Source organism: Catharus ustulatus, chromosome 7, assembly GCF_009819885.2.
Source record: "Catharus ustulatus isolate bCatUst1 chromosome 7, bCatUst1.pri.v2, whole genome shotgun sequence".
In the NCBI taxonomy this organism is placed as follows: Eukaryota; Metazoa; Chordata; class Aves; order Passeriformes; family Turdidae; genus Catharus; species Catharus ustulatus.
The window spans coordinates 17,526,552-17,545,179 of record NC_046227.1 but is presented as its reverse complement, the minus strand read 5'-3'; positions in this window follow the sequence as shown (position 1 = coordinate 17,545,179).

Sequence of the window (18,628 nt, the reverse complement as noted above, 5' to 3'; positions counted from 1 at the left end):
GTTGACACTTACTGCATAATCTAGATTTTTTAAAAATTTACCATTGTAACGGTAGCTTAGTTGTGGCAATGGTTTGAGGTTTTTGTGATTTAGTATTTTTAATACTCCAGTGTAAGCTACTCCAGTCATCCTTGACAGAGAATAAAGATAGGTTTTCAAGGATCACAGCTTTCAAGCTTTGTGGAAATGCCCATTTTCCATCTTGAAAGTAATCACATACACAGATAAGGACAATGATACTTTGTATTTATAAACTGAATCTAGGAAAAAGTGCATGTTTCTGCTAAAACCCCTTTTTTTTTCATAGCTAAATTCACTGTACCCAGGAAGCCCATAGTGCTAGTAAAATAGCCTTCTTTAATGGGCATTTCATCCCTCTGGTAATCACAGCTGCAGCCTTTAGCACTGACATGAAGCCATCACTTAAAAACAACTTGTCATTTTCCAGTGAACATAAAATTTATACTACAAGGTTAGGGAAAAAAAAAATCCCAAACCTTCTAGCACCTTTTTCATTAACGTATGTCAATGCATGTGTATTTATTTTTAAACAGATATAAAATGTGAAGACTTTTTGCTCCAGAATTTATATCCTCTTCGTTATGGTAAAATTCAATCCGTGCCTGCCTGAATGCTGGTCAGTCAAATATAGTCAGTCTTCATATTGGCAACACAGCCTTCACCTCTGAGTTCAAACAACAATTCCTGGGGCACTGGAAGCAAGAATTTGTTCTTGTGCTATCTCAGCCAACTGCACTCTCCAGATCAGTTAAATCTGGCGCTCCTTTTGGTGCAGAGGCAGAGATCTAATGAGACCAGGCAGAAGAACATTCTACAGCAGCAGCCAGAGGCCCCAAACATCTTTTTGCCCTTGTCATGCAATGCTCTCCAGAATACTCCTTTCTTTGCTTCTCTCTGAGCTCGGGAGCACTCACTGCCATCTAAGGAGGGTGGCTAGTTACTGGTATTGGGGTAAATTAGTTCTTACAGAATAAGAAACAGAAAATTGTGCTAATGTAGGTTCTATGTTCCACTGAAAAACTGAATTGGCTTTAAAGTATTGAAGTAAGATACGCTTTTTTAAAAATTCAGAATATGTTTTATATTTTTTTATCCAGCCATGGAAGTAGAAAAATTATTAGATAGGGGAAAAAAAAAAAGCTAGAAAAACAAAAAGGCAGAAAGAAAGGAAATAAACAAAGGAAGAAAAAGAAAAAACAAGAAGAGAAAATAAGAAAAAGCCAACATTTCCAAGCAATTCCTAGATTTTAAGAATTAAGGCTTTAAGATGAACCTAGATGACAACCATCACAAATCTCAGTATCACAAATCCAGTAAAGGTGTAAGAATTCCCAATCTGGATTCATCTGGGTGTGTTCAAATGGCAGCATGCGGATCCTTTGTTCTTACACTGTGCATAATGTGTCACTTTGCCTTACTCTCTATTTTCAGTTTGGCACCTTTCAGCAAAAATAAAATTCAACAAATCTAAGAGAAATCCTCTTAAACTGGGAATACATTTCACAAATTATTTTTCATTGCTGATCTGATTTATATTTAGTATCATTCTATGCAACTATTCATAGCAGCAAACCATGCAGCTTTTGGTTGAAGCTCTTACTAAGAGATAGTTTGAAATAACACAAAATAATCTTGTTGTTCCAAATAACACAATACTGGAGAATGGGAAAATCATATTAACATGTGAAAGAAGTAGCATAGGTGAATCATGTAACTCTGCCTTCTCAAGACAGCATTCAAGGTTCCAAGACACCACATGGGTCAGTCAATGGTTGTGTATTTCACCAGGACTGAACATTTTTTCTACTTTAAAAATCACACAATCAGGATATTCTTCTTGCTGTGGTGTGGGTTTCTTCCCCACCAATATCAGATAGGCCTTCCAGAAGATTATCTTGATTTCACATAATTGTATCTGAAGGAAGAACACATTTTCTTAGTCAACGCAGTTTAGAAATGAAACTGTAAGGATTTCTATTTAAAACAAAAATTAAATCAAGTCAAGCTATATTTTAAAAATTCAGCTTAAAATGCTGAAATATCAGTCTTGTGTTTTGCTCAACAAAACATTTCCTTCAGCCTGAAAATTTAATAAAATACATGGGAAATCATAGGTGTAAAAGTATGTGTATGTATGTGAAAACATCTATCTGGCTTTGTATAAAATTAATTACTGCCTCGTCAAAAATTCCATCAAAGTAAGTCCTTCCTAAGTGCTACCAGAGAACAAAAGAACTGATACTTTTAAAAAGGGAACATTGAAAGAAAAGTAGGGAGGGACAATATGCTAAAAATCAGCACACACACTCCACCAGAAATTTGCTTTTTAGGCTGTTTTTGCTGCTATCTAATATGACTGTTAAGAAGTTATGCTGGCAAAGCCCTTTTAAAATCAAGATAATTCCAGCAAGACTGAGTCTGGTACTATTGTGTATTGTCAGTTCAATTATTTGAAGCCAAAATTCAGTCATATTTATGACATGATGTCGGTCTGGTTTGTGTTCATCATCAGATATTGGTACAATTTTATCCATCTGAGACTAGGATCTAGTCATAAATACTTCATGACTCTGCTGTACAGACCAATCCATGATGCACCCAAGCATGTGCACAGTTGGATACAAATATACATAATGCACAGAGTAAGGAGAAACAAAAGAAAGGGACAGATCTAAAAATTAATGCATATTACATAGAGCTGAAATGAAAAACCAAAAAACCCACAAGACATTTTAAAAGGCAATTCAAAATTATATTATAGAGAGTGTTCTCAAAGTTATTGTGGAGGTTTGGTACTCATTTAAAATCATTCACTTTTTTCAGGTTTGTCAGTTCCTCCTGGCTACCACCTTGTGCCTAGGCAATTCCAGCTGCCTCTCAGCTGGAAGCTGGATACCATTGCATTCAGATTTAGAATCATCTGGTCAGTGCCCACTTCCTCACAAAATAGGAATTGCTCATTATTTCTCCTTCCATCAGTTCAAAATAGTGTTCTGTTGGTCCTAACTTTAAGCACAACTGGGTATATTCTACCCTCCATTTTAGCCATGAACAGATCTGCTTTTCTTCTTGAATCTTCAGACTAAAAGAGGGAGGCTTTCTGCAGGATTATGAAATATTCCTCTGAAAATTTTTCTCATCTCTCGCCCTGTATGAGTCACTTCAGAGAACCAGAAAGCAGCTTCAACACTAGACTTATATTCTTTGAGCAGCAAATACCTTATTTTCTCCCTTAGGCATCATCCTGTAAGTACTTAAATACTAAGTCACGTGAAACTAACCTGTTGGAAAGTGCTGGATCACACTTAGAACTGGGTCAAGTACAGATTACAGAAACAGAGAAGACGATCAAATGACACTCAGCTGGTGAAGCTTTATGGAATCCTACAAGAGGTCAGAACTCAAATGTTTCACTTCTATTATGTTTTGCTTCCCCTATTTCAGGAAATCTAAATAAATAACAAGAGAAGCTCACTGGACTTTCTTTAACATTTGGAAAGAATGCCATTGAAGAATTCCTGTATGAAGGTCAGTGCTGGGAGAATCTGATGGTGAACAGGAGAGAAAAGATTACAGAGTTATCCAAAACCATCCATCATCTGAATAAAGGGAAAGCAGCAGGTATTGATCAGTTCTCTGGAGAAATGTTGAAAGGGGGTGGAAGGTCAAAACATGGAAGTTACACTGTCTTGGAAAGGAATGAAATCAAGATCAAATGACTAAGGCAGGACAATAGATTCTCACTGTACAATATACACAGCATGCATATTGTAGCACAGCTGAACTGAAATTTCACAAAGTGCACAAACACACAAATGCACCATGGAAATATATTGTATATCAAAAAGATGAGGCATGTGAATGCCAAAATATGAAGTAGAACAAGGCAGAGAAAAAATAGGGAAAATTACACAGCCATGAGTGTAAAAACCTGGGATGTTTGCTGCAGATCTGCAATTCCCACCAGTCATTGAACAGAATTTGTCAGACAGCAAAACCTGAATATAAAAAAAGTATTTGAAGCAGATGAGAATTGTAGAAAGAATTGCTGAAAGACAAAGAAACACACTCCTTAAGGCACACAGGCTTCTCATTTTACTTTGCAAAGCTTTTCCCCCATTTGTGAACTGTTGCCAAGTAACTTTTCCTTTGTACCTGAGCTGAAGCTGCTGAGGCTGTGAAGGTTTGGTTCTCGCTACCTCTGTTCGTCCCAGCACAACACAGGGAAATGTATCTGACATTGGCTGTTAGTCAAGTGTGCTCTACCCTGAATGCTACTGCCATAAATTCTGTGCTACCTGGTTCAAGTGGGAACCTGACACTGACATCTCACAAATCAAGGAATTAATCTGAAAATAAAAAGTCCAACTGCAGAGCAGAGGTAATTTTAAGAAATGTTTGAAAAATGGCTTAAAGTAGGCAGGAAAACTTGAGGAAGTATTTTGGAAAAACTGTAGGGCATAGGGTTATGCTTAAAACCACATGAAAGAGACTATGCTTACATTCTTTTTTAATTAATCAGGATCTTAAAGACCACATGTTACTCAAAAGCCTAAAAATTTTTATAAGAAATTGGTTCTAGAAACATGCAGGAAATTCTATACCTCCAATGTCAACTCATTTGAATTTTATTTCCTTTTATTTTTAAAGGAAAATGAACCATGAAGAATTCCATTCATTCCCATGACTAATGACATTACAAACATCAAGCTTGGTCCAGTCATCTGTATTTTCATTTAAGCCAACAGCATAGGTGAAAAAGCATCTGGCAGAGATTCTAGGTTACTCTATATGTTAAATTACTGTTTTACAACTAAACACCTGCTGGGAGAATTGAAACAAATAGGTGAAGCATTTTTCACTGAACACTCTCTTCAGCGTCATCTCATAGTGGCTCTCACCGTGACTCTAATTGGCAAAATAAATCTGGTGGGTGAAAACAGAGCCACCTCAAACTAAGCTAACATTTTTTCCTTGATTCAAGTCTCCAGAACAAAAAAAACCAAACCCCCCCCCCCAAAAAAAAAACAAAAAAACAAAAAAAACAAAAAAAAAAACAAAAAAAACCCAAAAAAACCCCAAAAAAACCAACAAAAAAAGGCCTGTGCCTTTTTGCTCCATGCTAAAATCCAGGGAAGGGCATTCTCACACAGGCCCAAATACACAAATACTATGCAAAAAGCATTTGAGTTAGTAAACACATTTAGCACAGTAGCATAATGAGATTTCAAAATGTGCTTCCAAAATACTCTAGATTGATTTTTTTCCTTTATGCTGCCTTTACACCTGTATAGCTCAAACTGATTCTGTGCATTTACATTCACAAGGTAGAACTAGTACTGTGTATCTGCCCACTTCATAAAAGTGTATTTTTATTACTGCCCATAATACAGAGTCAGAGGTGATTGTATTCAATCCTGTCTACTTCAGCCCAAGGGTCAAATTTGTGATTTTAAATTTTGCCAAATTACAGTAATTTCACGATTATAAGCCGCACTGAGTATAAGCCGCACTTCCGGGTGCCAGCAACTTTTCATTCTTTGTCCATACATAAGCCGCACCTGATTATAAGCCCCACGTTACAATACAGAGTGTGATAAAAGGTATCTATTCTATCACCATCTATTGAGGGTGGGGGCAGTGATCCTTATCTCTGTGAGAGATATTCTGCTAATGGGCCATCCATTGAAATCAGGTGGGGCATTGTTCTTTATCTTTTCACAACCCATCCTTCCTCCAGCCAGTCATTTTCTGCTCATGGCAATTGAGTCCCACTGTGGGACTGATAAAATTACTGCATCCCATTGGAAGTTGCTCCAGCCAGAGGGAAGAGCCCAGCATTTCTTACCAAGATAAAAACAGAGGTTTTGGGACACTAAGGTAGCCCCTTTCTCCACTGGACTCCAGAGGAAAACAGGATTTCAGAACTTTCAGAAGTATGCTAGGAGTGTGCTTGGGCCTGTTACTTTGGAAACAATATCAGAGGTATGTTGGAACTTAGAGAGGAAAATTAAGATAATTAAAATACTTTGCCAGTATCTTTGGAAAGCATAATAAAAGATAAAGAGAACAGCACTCAACTCAGGTAGCCTTCTGGCATCACTTTACACACAGTTAAATTAAAACTTCCAAAAACATCTAACCTCTTCCTTTGCCCTGCAGAAAGGTGCCTTGCTCAGTTCTACAGAGCTTTTTGCCATTAGCTTGCCTCCACCAGAGAGCTACTGCAGAAAGTCAACAGCTACATTCACTTACACAAACATGCACCTTTTCATTTTACCCCAACTTGAAGCTAAGGGAGCTACCCTACAAAGTCAGTAAGAACATGATTTTACCATTCTGCCCTTCAAACTTACTCTCCAAAAGCAAAAAGAGACTGAAATACTGTGGTGTGGAGTTTCTCTATCTTACTCTTATACAAGGATTAAAGGGATGATTTTTAGGAGGCATTCTATAACTAGACTCTGCACATTAAAAAAAAAATCAATGCATTGATTTTTCCTTACTAACAAAGATAATTTACCAAAACACTGTGTTTAGTAAAATTCATTCTGCTGTGTTTCTGCCTGGTGAAGCTATTTGTCAGTTTTAAAAGAAAAAAAGAAAAAAGCTTTCATTATTCCCACTTATTGTCCTTTCTCACCTTTAACTGTTGACAAGTTCTGTCAATGAAAAAATTGCCAGCCATTCTCACTCAAATCTGCCTTGCTAAACCCTTGTAATTCTATGCCAGTAGAAAGAATGATACTCTCTACTTTGCCTTGAGTACACAATGCAAATATCACAGAACCTACAAATATTTTCATCTATAATACAAGATATTACATAGAACTGTCAGCCTACTCTACAAATCCCCCATCCAATCACGGGAATGTTAATTAGTGGGGAAAACCTTGCAAAGGTTTTAGCACCTCTGACTTTGGAATCTCAGAGCACTCTATAGAATTCAGTAAATTCTGCCTCATAAGAGCCTTCCAAATTTAATTATTCAATGAAAGAAAAAAATCACATTTAGGGCAGAACCCGCCCACCTCCCCCAATCTAAACCCAACCCCAAAACTAAGGCCCATACTATGAATCTGTTCTTTCTTCTGGTAGAAATTATTTGCACATTTGAATAATTGGACTATTTCAGAAAATAGCAGCATACCAGTGGAGGAGAAACTGTTCACAGTACAACCGCAAGGACAGCCAAAGTTTCACACTATTTCCCCTAAAAGGTGAGTGAGAAGGATGTTGGGTAGCCTGGAATCAGAAGACCAGCACTATTTCTTTGCCTTGTCAAAAAATGTTCTGCGAAAAGTAACCTGAAAGGCAATGTAGTCCAGCCATTTTGCAAAACCAGGGATTATGCAAGACACATTGATTAGTTTTGCAGTGAGGTTTTCCTAATGTCTCCAAACATCCTGAGATATTGTCAAGCTGCTTTTAGAATCATATTTTTTAAATAATTCTCAGAATAAACATTTGCTGGGAAATATACTAGCTTCCTTTTCTGCTCTCCCTTCTATCCTTTCATTTGTGTTTTAAACTGAAGGCTTTCTAAAGCAGCAACTGCTTCTAAATATGATTGTATATTAACTTACAGAAACTTCCCTCTTGAAGTTTTCAGATGGTATTATAAAGCAAATAATCCTAGAGAGATTTGGTTTTGGTTTTCTGCTCTAGTCAAACTTTCAGTTTTTAATCATATTAAAAAAAATCAGCCTTGGTCTCAGCTTTCATTGTAATGATATTCTAACCATGAAATATTACTGATTTCTTGCCATATTTTAACATTATTGCAATCCCCCTCACAAGATACAAATGACAAGACTTGGTTTTATCTGAACAAAACATTCAAGAAAATTAAGAAGGGCTCTTCTTCTTCAATTTTATTTATTTATTTATTGTTAACAGGTGCTTTTGATTCACTAAAAGCTTTCCATCCTCTCATCTTCTGCCCATTTTCCTCATCTTTAGGCTTGTTCTCACCTAGAACAGGCTCTTTCAATGTTCTTTCACTACTTCAATCAGAGTGATGGTTGTACTGACTTGGAGTTACTCACCTTCTTTGGCTTGGATGACAGTTAATTTTGTGCTTTTACCCAGAATTTCACCACAGGCACCTCATTTTCTCAATTCATCTTCTGTGAATTTCTTTTTCCAGTGATCATCTCTAGCGGATTTTACCTCAAATGTGAATGTAAACAATGACCCCTGAAACACTGAAAGCACAAAAGGGGGTGAGTACGTACAGTGGTGAAAAAACATTAAATCTGTTTCTTTTGTGACATCTTTAACACAACTGAAATGTAAAAGGTCTAGTGACCAACCACAGGCCACAGCTGGAGAGAAAACATCTCCCTCTGCAATGATAGCCTGACACTTGCTTCAGGGTCAGGATCCAAAAGTTGCTTTTGTTTTAACATATCCTTTCAATATTTTTTTTCACTCAGAAATATGAAAATACAAACAAGAAAATGTCTTTGCTTCCCAACAAAGTTTTCCTGGACATGTCGTTTAATTTTTTTCCATCATAAAACACTATTACACACTTGTTTTAGTCTGTACTTGTTATTCTTTTGTGTGACCTTTTGCAAAAGCAGTTCCTTCCTTCTTGTCAAGTGCACTTGTGAGATGTTTTTCTTCATTTCTGACATGTATAGACTGTCAAAATTTCACTGGAATGCACTTCTTTTTTGAAGATGGTGCAGATTTGAGTTAGAATGAGAGAAAAGGGAGGAAGTAGCAAAAAGAGAGGAAGTCAAGAGACTGGGAATGAAAGTTTTTTAATCAGGACTGTTTTCTAAAATAAAAATGTATACTAGAATTTCCATATGTATTTTACTAGAAATTAGTAATTTTAAAAGCCCTATAAAAGTTTCAAATTTTTACTGGAATGGTAATATTCTTCTGTCAGAAATGGCTTTGCAGAGCAATAGTTATAACAAATGACAGGAATTCACTTCCAAAATGTCACATTTAATTTTCAGTCTCTTTTTCCAGGTTTCCTCTTGCCCTCTCCTATGACTTCTTATCATGCACTTACTCTCTTCTTTTTAGAAATAGCCTTATGTTTTTAATCTCTGTAAGTTTTTAGTAAATGTCTTCCTCTATAACATCTCCATACCTTGGCTCCATTACCTCTAATATTTCCTTCTTCTCTTTGTTTTATTCCTTTTTCTGTCTCTTCTGTTTGTTCCCTCAACTCAACACTCATTCTTCACTCAGGTCTCCTCTGACTGTGTTCTCAATAAAAAATGCTGGTATCTTTTCTTATTGGGACTGGCTTTCTTTTGCTCCCTGCAATCCGCCTCCAAATACTTATACCTGGGGGGACAAGGGGAGAGGTGAAAGAAGACCTTCTCTCTGTGTATGCACCTCAGTGATCTCTGCCGGCTCTTTTTCAAATTTGAACTTGCCTAACATGGCAGGCAGGGGAGCAAAACACAGAACTGTGTGGCACAGACTGCTGGCCAACCCTGGTGTCAGGCACCAGCTGCATGTGGGGTCCCAGAAGCAAAAACTGCTCACACAGTTGCATTCTCCAGCTCAGAAACCAGGACAGACCTCCAACAGCCATGAACCTAACTGGGATGATGTGAGTAGTGTTGTTTCCAGACAGAGATACTTGGCAAAACTCTGAACTTCATCCTTGTCCAGGTGACAAGATCCACCTTCACTGCTTCTGAGATAGGGCTCCTTTGCAGCAAATCTGAGGTAACACCAACTGATTAGCCAAAAAGTTAATTTCCAAGACCAGGAATAGACTTTTCTGAATTACTAAAGGGAACAAAATGAGGCCTTTCATTTCCATGTTCAGTATGAATGGGAAAGCAGAATAAAATAAGATGTGAGTCTTCCTTTTTCACGGTTTCCCTCCCTGTGGAGAATTTTCATTTTATATTCTATTTCAAGTCGTAAGAGAGTCAATCTTGACATCAATGATATCAGGGTGGTGACATGGGACCCATCTCAGTCAATGTCTCTAGGTACAGCAAAAATAATAAGTAATAATCTCGGCAATATCCAAATTTCTAAGAGAATTTTTGGAAATAGTATCACGAAGATTAAATGCTACTTCTAATTTTTTAATCAGTTTCTCACAGACAGCAATGCACAGGTGCCTTGACCTTAAACTTAGGTAATTACTATAATTAAAGAGCTAATACTCCATTCACAAGTGTCTGCTGCACTATCTCTATTGTCTAAACCCCATTATTGTGCATGTAGTTCCTTTTCTGTTCCCAGTTTCTTTGGAATTCTTCCAAGATTTACTCAGTTATTGTTTAAAGCCTTTCTCACTGTGTTAGTCTGTTGGTGTTTTGTGCTCTGCATCCTATGACTTAGAGATCATTCCAGTTTTGGAGAGATATTGTCTATATCCATTCAGTAAATATACTACTCCTCTAATAAATAATTTCTGCTAACTCCTCTAATAAACAATCTTTTCTTTATTATGTTGTGTAAATTAGACAAATGAATGTTTTGTAAAACTTGCAGCCTTTTGTGTTCCCTTGGGTCCCAGTCTGTCTCACTCCTTGTCTTTTTTATTTCCTTTTTCAGTGAGCACTACCCATGTACCTCAGCTGTATTTGCAGAATTATTTGGTCTAATTCTGTCACCAGAATGAAATTTATGCAAATGAAAGACTTTCTTAGTGTGCCTGTCAGACCATATTCTTTCCCAACCACAAATTTCTTCCCAAATTATTTTTAAATAATTTTAGCAGTGGGATGGGAAGGAGATGCACACACTGAAGAGAAATATTTAATTTCAGTTTCAGAAATGTTAAAGAACACTAATCTATTGATTAAAAGAAAGCAGTGCCTCTCTCCTGCTTTACCCTACAGCCCATCTTGAGCAGAAAAAAGGCTGGTTCAATTATTTTTTTTGCCTGAGGGGTTTTGAACCATATCTCCTGGAAAAGTTTTTAACCACCATGTTACAGAGTTTTCATAATCTAGGATAAAGGGTCTCTCAATCTCTCCTGCTGGTGCTATTCCACTTGGTTTAATACATTTAAATATTCTGAGGGGAAAATGACTCAGTAACATGAGGTTTGTGGTACTCCTGTGGAAAATGGGGCCTCAGCATTCAAGTCCTTGCTTCAATAAATATCTAAATATTTTTAAACAAAGCAGAAATTTTAACAGGAAGAAAATGAACAGTGTCACAGTATGACATGCTAAAATCTCCAAGATGGTCTCCTGGATAGTGACAACTCCTGAGGAAGAGAGAGAATGGAGCCCAGGCCTTCAACAGGTGAAGCATGAACAAAAAAATTGGAGATTCACTGATTTTGTGAAACTGGTTTGGACAACAGTTTTTCTCAGTAAAGACATGTTCAACCACTGTATAGTGATTTTGCTGATAGTTCTGGCACAATAGAAGATGTACTTTAGTTTTAAAAATACTTGCAGAAATGCTAATCAAAACCTATACTTAATTTTTGGTAATCATAACAATAGTAATTTATGTTCTTACAAAAGATGCTTGGGGAAAGAAAGGAAATATTTCTTCCCAACAATGTCCTCAGAGGTTAGAATTTTGTAGTTTTCATTATCATGGAAAATAGTTACCAATGTGATGATGGCAGGCAGGACAAAAAGTAAACAAAAAAGGGGTGGAGTTATAAATATACAACCATCAAAAGATGTTTTTGAAAAATAAGTATTATTGCTCAACAAATGTATTGCTCTTCTGTACAACGAGTGAAGGATAGATACCTACTTTGGACATGCTACCTGAAGTTCCAGTTCCTGTGATTAAGGTGAAAACACATAACAATATTTTTATACCACCCATATATGAGTAATTTGAAAAATGGCATTTTATGTAATTTCTATGGAAAGACGAAAACATGCAGGGGTCTACTTTTGCTTCACAGAGGTTTAAGGACTTGCTTCAGTCAGACCCTTCACAATGTACCTAATTAAAAAACCTAAAAACAAACCAGTTCAAAAAGGCAACACATTTATAAAGCTTGTCAAAGAACTCTCAAATTACGTGTACTACTCCATGAGAGAAATAACGTAAGGAACATCAAGTTTATCTGTTAAATTTATTACTGTCATGTTCCTAAACCTTCCTCCTGCAAAACTTGAGCTCCTTTTTCCAAAAGAAATCCTGCATATTTTCTGAAATTATGTGTTCTTTTATTCATAAAGTGTTCATTAATTAAAGCAAGGCAATATTGTCAGCAGAGATGCATCTGTTACTCAGTAGTCTCCAGGACAATTCTGTTTTGGTGACGTCTGTTTTACTATTGTCCTGACAGAGCAAATGGCTAAAGATCGAGTTCTTTCTGATGTACACATGTTATATATGCAATTAAGTCTTGCTATAGTAAAGAATCACTGTCAGCAGAGATTATTTTAATGCATGTACAGTATTACTTTAAACTAAGTCTTCACCATCTGTTCATCTTAATTACAAATGCAAACCCAACATATCTTACATTAGCATCAGAAAATGGGGAAATATCAGTGACTGAAATGTCCATATATACTCTTTGTGCAATACTGCATGCATCTGTGCCATTTTTCGTCTCCTCTTCCAAGCAACACAAATTGGGAAGAGGGGGAGGAAAGAAGGGGCTAGAATTATTCCTCACAGATAATTTTCTGGCATGGTTGAATATTTTTCTGGCAAACAAGGATTCATTATGAAACATTTCAATATATTATGCTTTAGAATGATTTCCAAAAGTATGTACTTGCACTTGTACCTCATTCTAGCTCTTTCTGGCTGCCAGATTATCAGGGAAAATGAAAGAAAGAGCCAACACATGCTAATGCCATCTAATAAATCACAAAAATTGAGATAAAAGAATATACAAGGAATATTCTGAATTACACCAAACTAAGATGAAATAAGGAAGTAAAATTTTAAAGATACAGCTCTATGTTTCTGACATGATTTTACTTTGCATGGACAAGATAGACTTATAGAGAATACAGAGAGTAACAGCCTATCATCTGCTTCAATTTAGTAGCTTAGTAGCAGATATTTTGTCCCACAACTGTGCATCACTATGGAAGCAGAATTACAACATTCAAGACTCAGTTAAGTTTCCTGATTTGAAACCACTTTTCCACCCCTTTGTTGACTCAGTTTATCTAGAAATCTGTGGTACTTTGTGGTACAAAAACATGCATCCTGACAAGATTATGATCTAGACTGAAGGAAAACTCAGAGAAAATTACAAGCTCCTATCTTGTGAGATACTAATATGTGCCAAAAACTTATAAAAAATCAAATCAAATCAAAACAAAACAAAACACCCTGGCAAAGATTTCATCACCCTTGAATTTTCTATCTAGTTCTCATGAAATGTGACAATCAACTTATAGTGTCATGCAACCAAGATGTGTCCGAATCCAAAACTCAGATTTGGCATGTCTATCCTGAGATAATCCACAGACATAAATGTACAAAAAACATAAGTGATGATTTCATTCTCTACTTTTCACATAAGAAAATATGCATAGAGAAGTCTAATTCCAAACTGGAGAGACCACATTAGAAGACAATCTTTTTTTGTGGAGTCATATCACTAAATGATAAGCACTTCAGAGATGGTTGGCATTGTGCAAATAAGAAAGAATCCCAGAGGTATAGGATGCAGGACTAGTTGATACATAAACTCTGTATCTATTTCAATTGTCTGAAACTACAGTATAAAGAAAAAAATTATGCAAATCTCCATTATATATATTAATGGAAATAGGTTTGGAGAGATGTTTCCCAATAATTTTTTACTTCAAAAGTCGTCAGGAAAACACCATAAATCATTGATGCTGGTAATTTGTACTGGGGAGATGTGTATGGCCTTACATTATACCATCTTACATAACAATACCAAATATGAAAATGAAAACTGCTCTGTAATAAACAGCATTTTTACTGATTGCACATGATTATGTTAAGCAGATTCTTCTAACAGTGTCACAGAGGTGATTTAATAGCTCCTATAACTAATCTTCCCAGATGACCTCTCCCCTCTGCTGATGAAGCCTATTCAAAACCTACTGCCCTTTGCTCATTTTACCATCTTTTATTTCTGAACTGTTTTGATCATACATACTTCTGGTAAAATTCTTCTTTCGTCTGAATTTGGACATCTCAGCTCACCCATGTGAGTGATGTAAAAGGAAACATGCCCTTATCATTGTTCTCATTATTACTATTATTTCCCTGAAACCACCATATCAATAAGTATGAGAAATCACTCATCAGGTATGTGACATCTGTGCAAAGTGTTGCAGTTTCCAGCCTCTTTCTACCAGGACTGATCAAACCATGGCTCTGAGAAGGAAATTCCAACTGCTTCTTTTTAACAAACAATTGAAAAGAAAACCCATCTCCTAGAAATACCAAACCAGAAAAGAATGTCTTAAAATGTTACCATCAAATTAAAATAATGTAGAGAAAACAGTAAGTAGTAAAACCGAACATGCACGCACTAAAAATACACATAGCAGTGTGAACCACACTTAGAAAACTTAGAAAACCAACCCAGAACCTGGAAGGAGTTAAAGAACAAGTGATGTCATTCTAGCTGGAATAGGATGAAATTCCAAGTTATGATCAAGGTCAAGGAAGGGGAAGAGGAGCAGGGAATCCCGGTGGTGACAGAGTCCCTAGGGGGCACTGCGCAATTAATGTTGGTGGAGTAGCACTGCCACAAAGACGGGGCTGCTGCCCAAAATCGTGAACAAGCGTTTTGTTCCCACTGCAGCTTCCTGATTACACTATAAACCCCTGCTAATTGTCCTTCTAGAATAACGAACTACTTTCTGTCGTAAATATTTTCCTCCAGGATCATTTAATATTCTAGTAAAACGCAGCAGTCACAGAATTGATGTTGTATGGACACCAACCAGACAGAATGAAAGAACAGTAATAAAATGCTCCTGTTTGGGGGAGGGGGCAGGTAGAAAGAAGATTAAATAAGTGTTAAAGTCATCTTGATCATAAAGGTAAAACTCAACTTTTTATATATATTATATATAAATATTTCGTGCATAATAAAAAGAGAATTACTATTCAGTTTATAAAGCAAATTAAATCTTTGATACAATGAGATTTTTCTGATTCAGCTTCAGGATTGAATGATTTTTCATACAATAGGGTAAACGAGTCAAGTTGGTGGTTTTGTTTCTACATAAAAATGCAATACTTACAGCATCTGCTTATGAAACCATCAAATAAAGAAGCATCTTTATTCTCGAGCTTTAGACTCAGAGTTAGTGGTCAGAGCAGGCTCGAAGAATGCTGAGAGTCCTTGCACTGTGCAGGACTGCCAGCCAACAAAGCCGTGAGTGAGCAGTTTAAATGGGTGCCTCTCTACTGAATGTATATCTGTAGGCAGGGTTGATGTTACATTTTTTAACTTGAGAATCATGGGTGTTCTGTCTATCCATATCAAATAGCACTGTACTCAGGAAAGGCAAAAATATCGACCTTTCATACAAAATTCCTGGTTGCTTTCCCAATCCCAAAATAGAACTGATAAATAACATTAATGCCTTTTTTTTTTTTTTTTTTTTTACACTAAACCCCTACTGTTCTTGAAGAATTTATCTTAATAACAAAAGTTACCCAGTTTTAAGCTTTTCCAAAGAAGGGGCAGAATAATTAGTTTTGAGATTATCAAAATATTTTTAAAATTTCAAAATACTATCATGCCAAGAAGTTGAGTGATTACCAGCATTAGAGCAAAAAATCCAGAATCCTTGGAATCTTAGCTGAAGTCTTTTAAAATTCTTCAAAACCAACGCAAGACATTTTGGTTACCATTAGTCTGTGGTTTTAAGCCAAAATTTGCTTCACCATTACACATCAAAGGAGCTGAGAGATTCAATAAAGACATCATGAGTGTGATTGTTTCTAAAGTTAAAGTAAAAAATACACAAATATGCCAAGATCAGTCTTCGAAAAGCATTGCCTTCAGCCTAGTGCTGTGAAAGAGACTATCAGCCATCAGACACATAGGAGCAAACTTTGTACTTACATAATTCTGCTGATGAAAAGAGAAGAAAATCTTTTCTCTGCAGATTTTATTTCTGATATTCCATTTCATGGTATTCTTTCATCATTGGCTACATTTTATTGTGCACTGTAAATATAAAATACTTATTTTTATAACTCTAGGCATATTCCTAGTAAAATCTATCTTTGAAGTCTTTCTATTAATCTAAAAAGAATAATTTAGAAATTAATATAACTATAGTTTTGCTGTATATTTTGAGAAATATAATATTGTAATGTTTTACTTTGTCAGTCAAAATGGGGTAAATGTCACATTATTTTATATGAATTTCCAATAGATTAAATAATGATAGTTTCTTCTTACTACATCATACTTGGAGACAATTTCTCTGCAATGCAGGTCCCAAGGATTTGAAGAATTTGATTTTGATGAACACAATGAGTTAATTAAAAGCAATATTCGCTGTCACCACAGAACAAAAGCTAGTCACAAGTAACCTTGAAACACTATCCATTTCATGGAACCGTGTAAACAAGGAGCTGACAACTTTTACAGGGCAATTGGTAAGATTATATGTTTCTTTCCTGAATTACAGATAAACTGTGATTGTAGGAACACAGTAGGAGCCAGGAACAGGCATTTAGGTTTCACCTAGCCACTCGTCTGGTACCCTATCACCTGTCTGTGAGGTGGTGGCTGCCCAGCTTGTGCTGAGTCTTACAGAGTTAAGAACTGGGGTCTGCTGCCTCTCACAGAGCTCCTCTCACACCACAGCCTTCACCCCCTGCCTGGGCTGCACATCATTTGTCATGGATCCCTGCACTCTGTTGGGAGCTGGTGTAATAGGTTGCTGAATTATGGTCTGAATTTGGGATAAGTGCCCAAACAACATAAACATAGAAGTTAAATTAGCATTCCTTACAAAGGCTGAGAAAAATAAAGAAAAAGATCAAATGAGAAACTGTGCACACATGTGACCAGCCTGCTTCATTTGCCTTCTGACATTGCTTACTGATGGAATGTACTCACAAGAACAGTATGAAACCAGACAATTCACAGAGCAGTATTCCAGGGTCAAAATTTGAAGGCTCTGCAATGATGGGGAGAAGAATCATAAAATCACTAAGGCTGGAAAAGAGCTCCAAGACATCAACTCCAACCACTAACATAGAAAGAAACCCTACAGTCTGCTGTTGGACTTCAATCCCACTGCTGACTTGGGTCATTCCTTGTGAAAAACAAACACTCTCTTCTTGCTGGCATTTGGGAGTCAGAAATGCTTTACAAACTGTTGCAACATAACATCACACCAATCCAAAATCCATATCCTCCTTCTCCTTAAAGTCTGGAGACATGATAAAATTCCACTGAGCTGTGAAATACTGCCAAACAGTATAGACTTCACCTGATACTACTTCCAACTCCAATTAAGAAAGCATTGTCACAAGAAGTCTCAAGAATTCAGCTGATAATTACAAAAATAGGACTAAGAGTATTTATTTTTTGCATGATAGCAGGTGTTCTTGAGGTATTTGAACTATCAAAAGCAATCGACTAGAATACAGTAGTAAAATCTCTATAAACTGATCCAAGCTGATCCAGCTGATCCTGATCTGAACTTCTGTGATTCCCAGAGCAGCCAGGGAGAACAAAATGAAGGTTTTGACTGAGTCCTGCTCTGTATTTTGAGTTAATTCACCTTCTCTAAATGTAGGTTTTTATAAGGAAACTAATTAGCTTTATTTTCATTCTCATTCCGTAATACTTCATGCTTGTCTGTTGATTCAAAGCTGGCAATTTTCACTAGCCAGTTGCAAAAAAATTGAGAAGTTGAAAGGTCACAGAGATGTTAAGTTCCTCCAAGTTTCAGAGCAATCCCACAAGGCCATGTTAAAAAAATTAAAACCAAAATCCAATCCAATAATCAAACATTTATAGCCAAGAAAAAAAAATGTTTGTCTTATGTGAGTTGCTGAAATTCCTATTTGAATAAAAAAAACCCAAGGTCTAGCTGTGATTGAGGAGGTTCTCTTCTGTTGACAGAGGCATCGCAACAAACTTCAGCTATCTTAGACTGCATGACATCTGGCTCCAGGCTCAGTGCAGTTTCTATATGCACTGCTTCCTGTCACAGTAATTAAGTGCATTTTTCTTGATTAACAAAAATCCAAACAAGATAAAGAGCTAATTTGCTTTCTGCTTTGGGTCCCAGTAGATGAAGCCTGTATGTATTTCTTGGGGGCTCATCATTTAGCACTGAGATAAACCCGATGACATTCCTGAGAATACTATAAACGGGTAATTTTTGGGTGCACCAAGATTTTTGTAACAAGACATTTTATTTAAATTTATACTAAAGTAATTTTAAGCTTGAAGAGATGAAAGGAAGGAGCCAATGTGAACAGAAATATGTTCTTTTTTTGCCTTGCTATGAACTGGGAAAGATGCAGATTTTGAGTGTGCAAGTGCGCCAGCAATTCAAAGCTGAAACCAATTTAGATTTGTATGAGAAACAGAAGGTGAAGCAACAAATACAAAACAAATCTAACTAAGGCCATTTTACTGTTAACACTATGTGGAATGCAACAAGTGAGCACCCAGCAAAAGCAATAAGTATTTTGTTCTGAG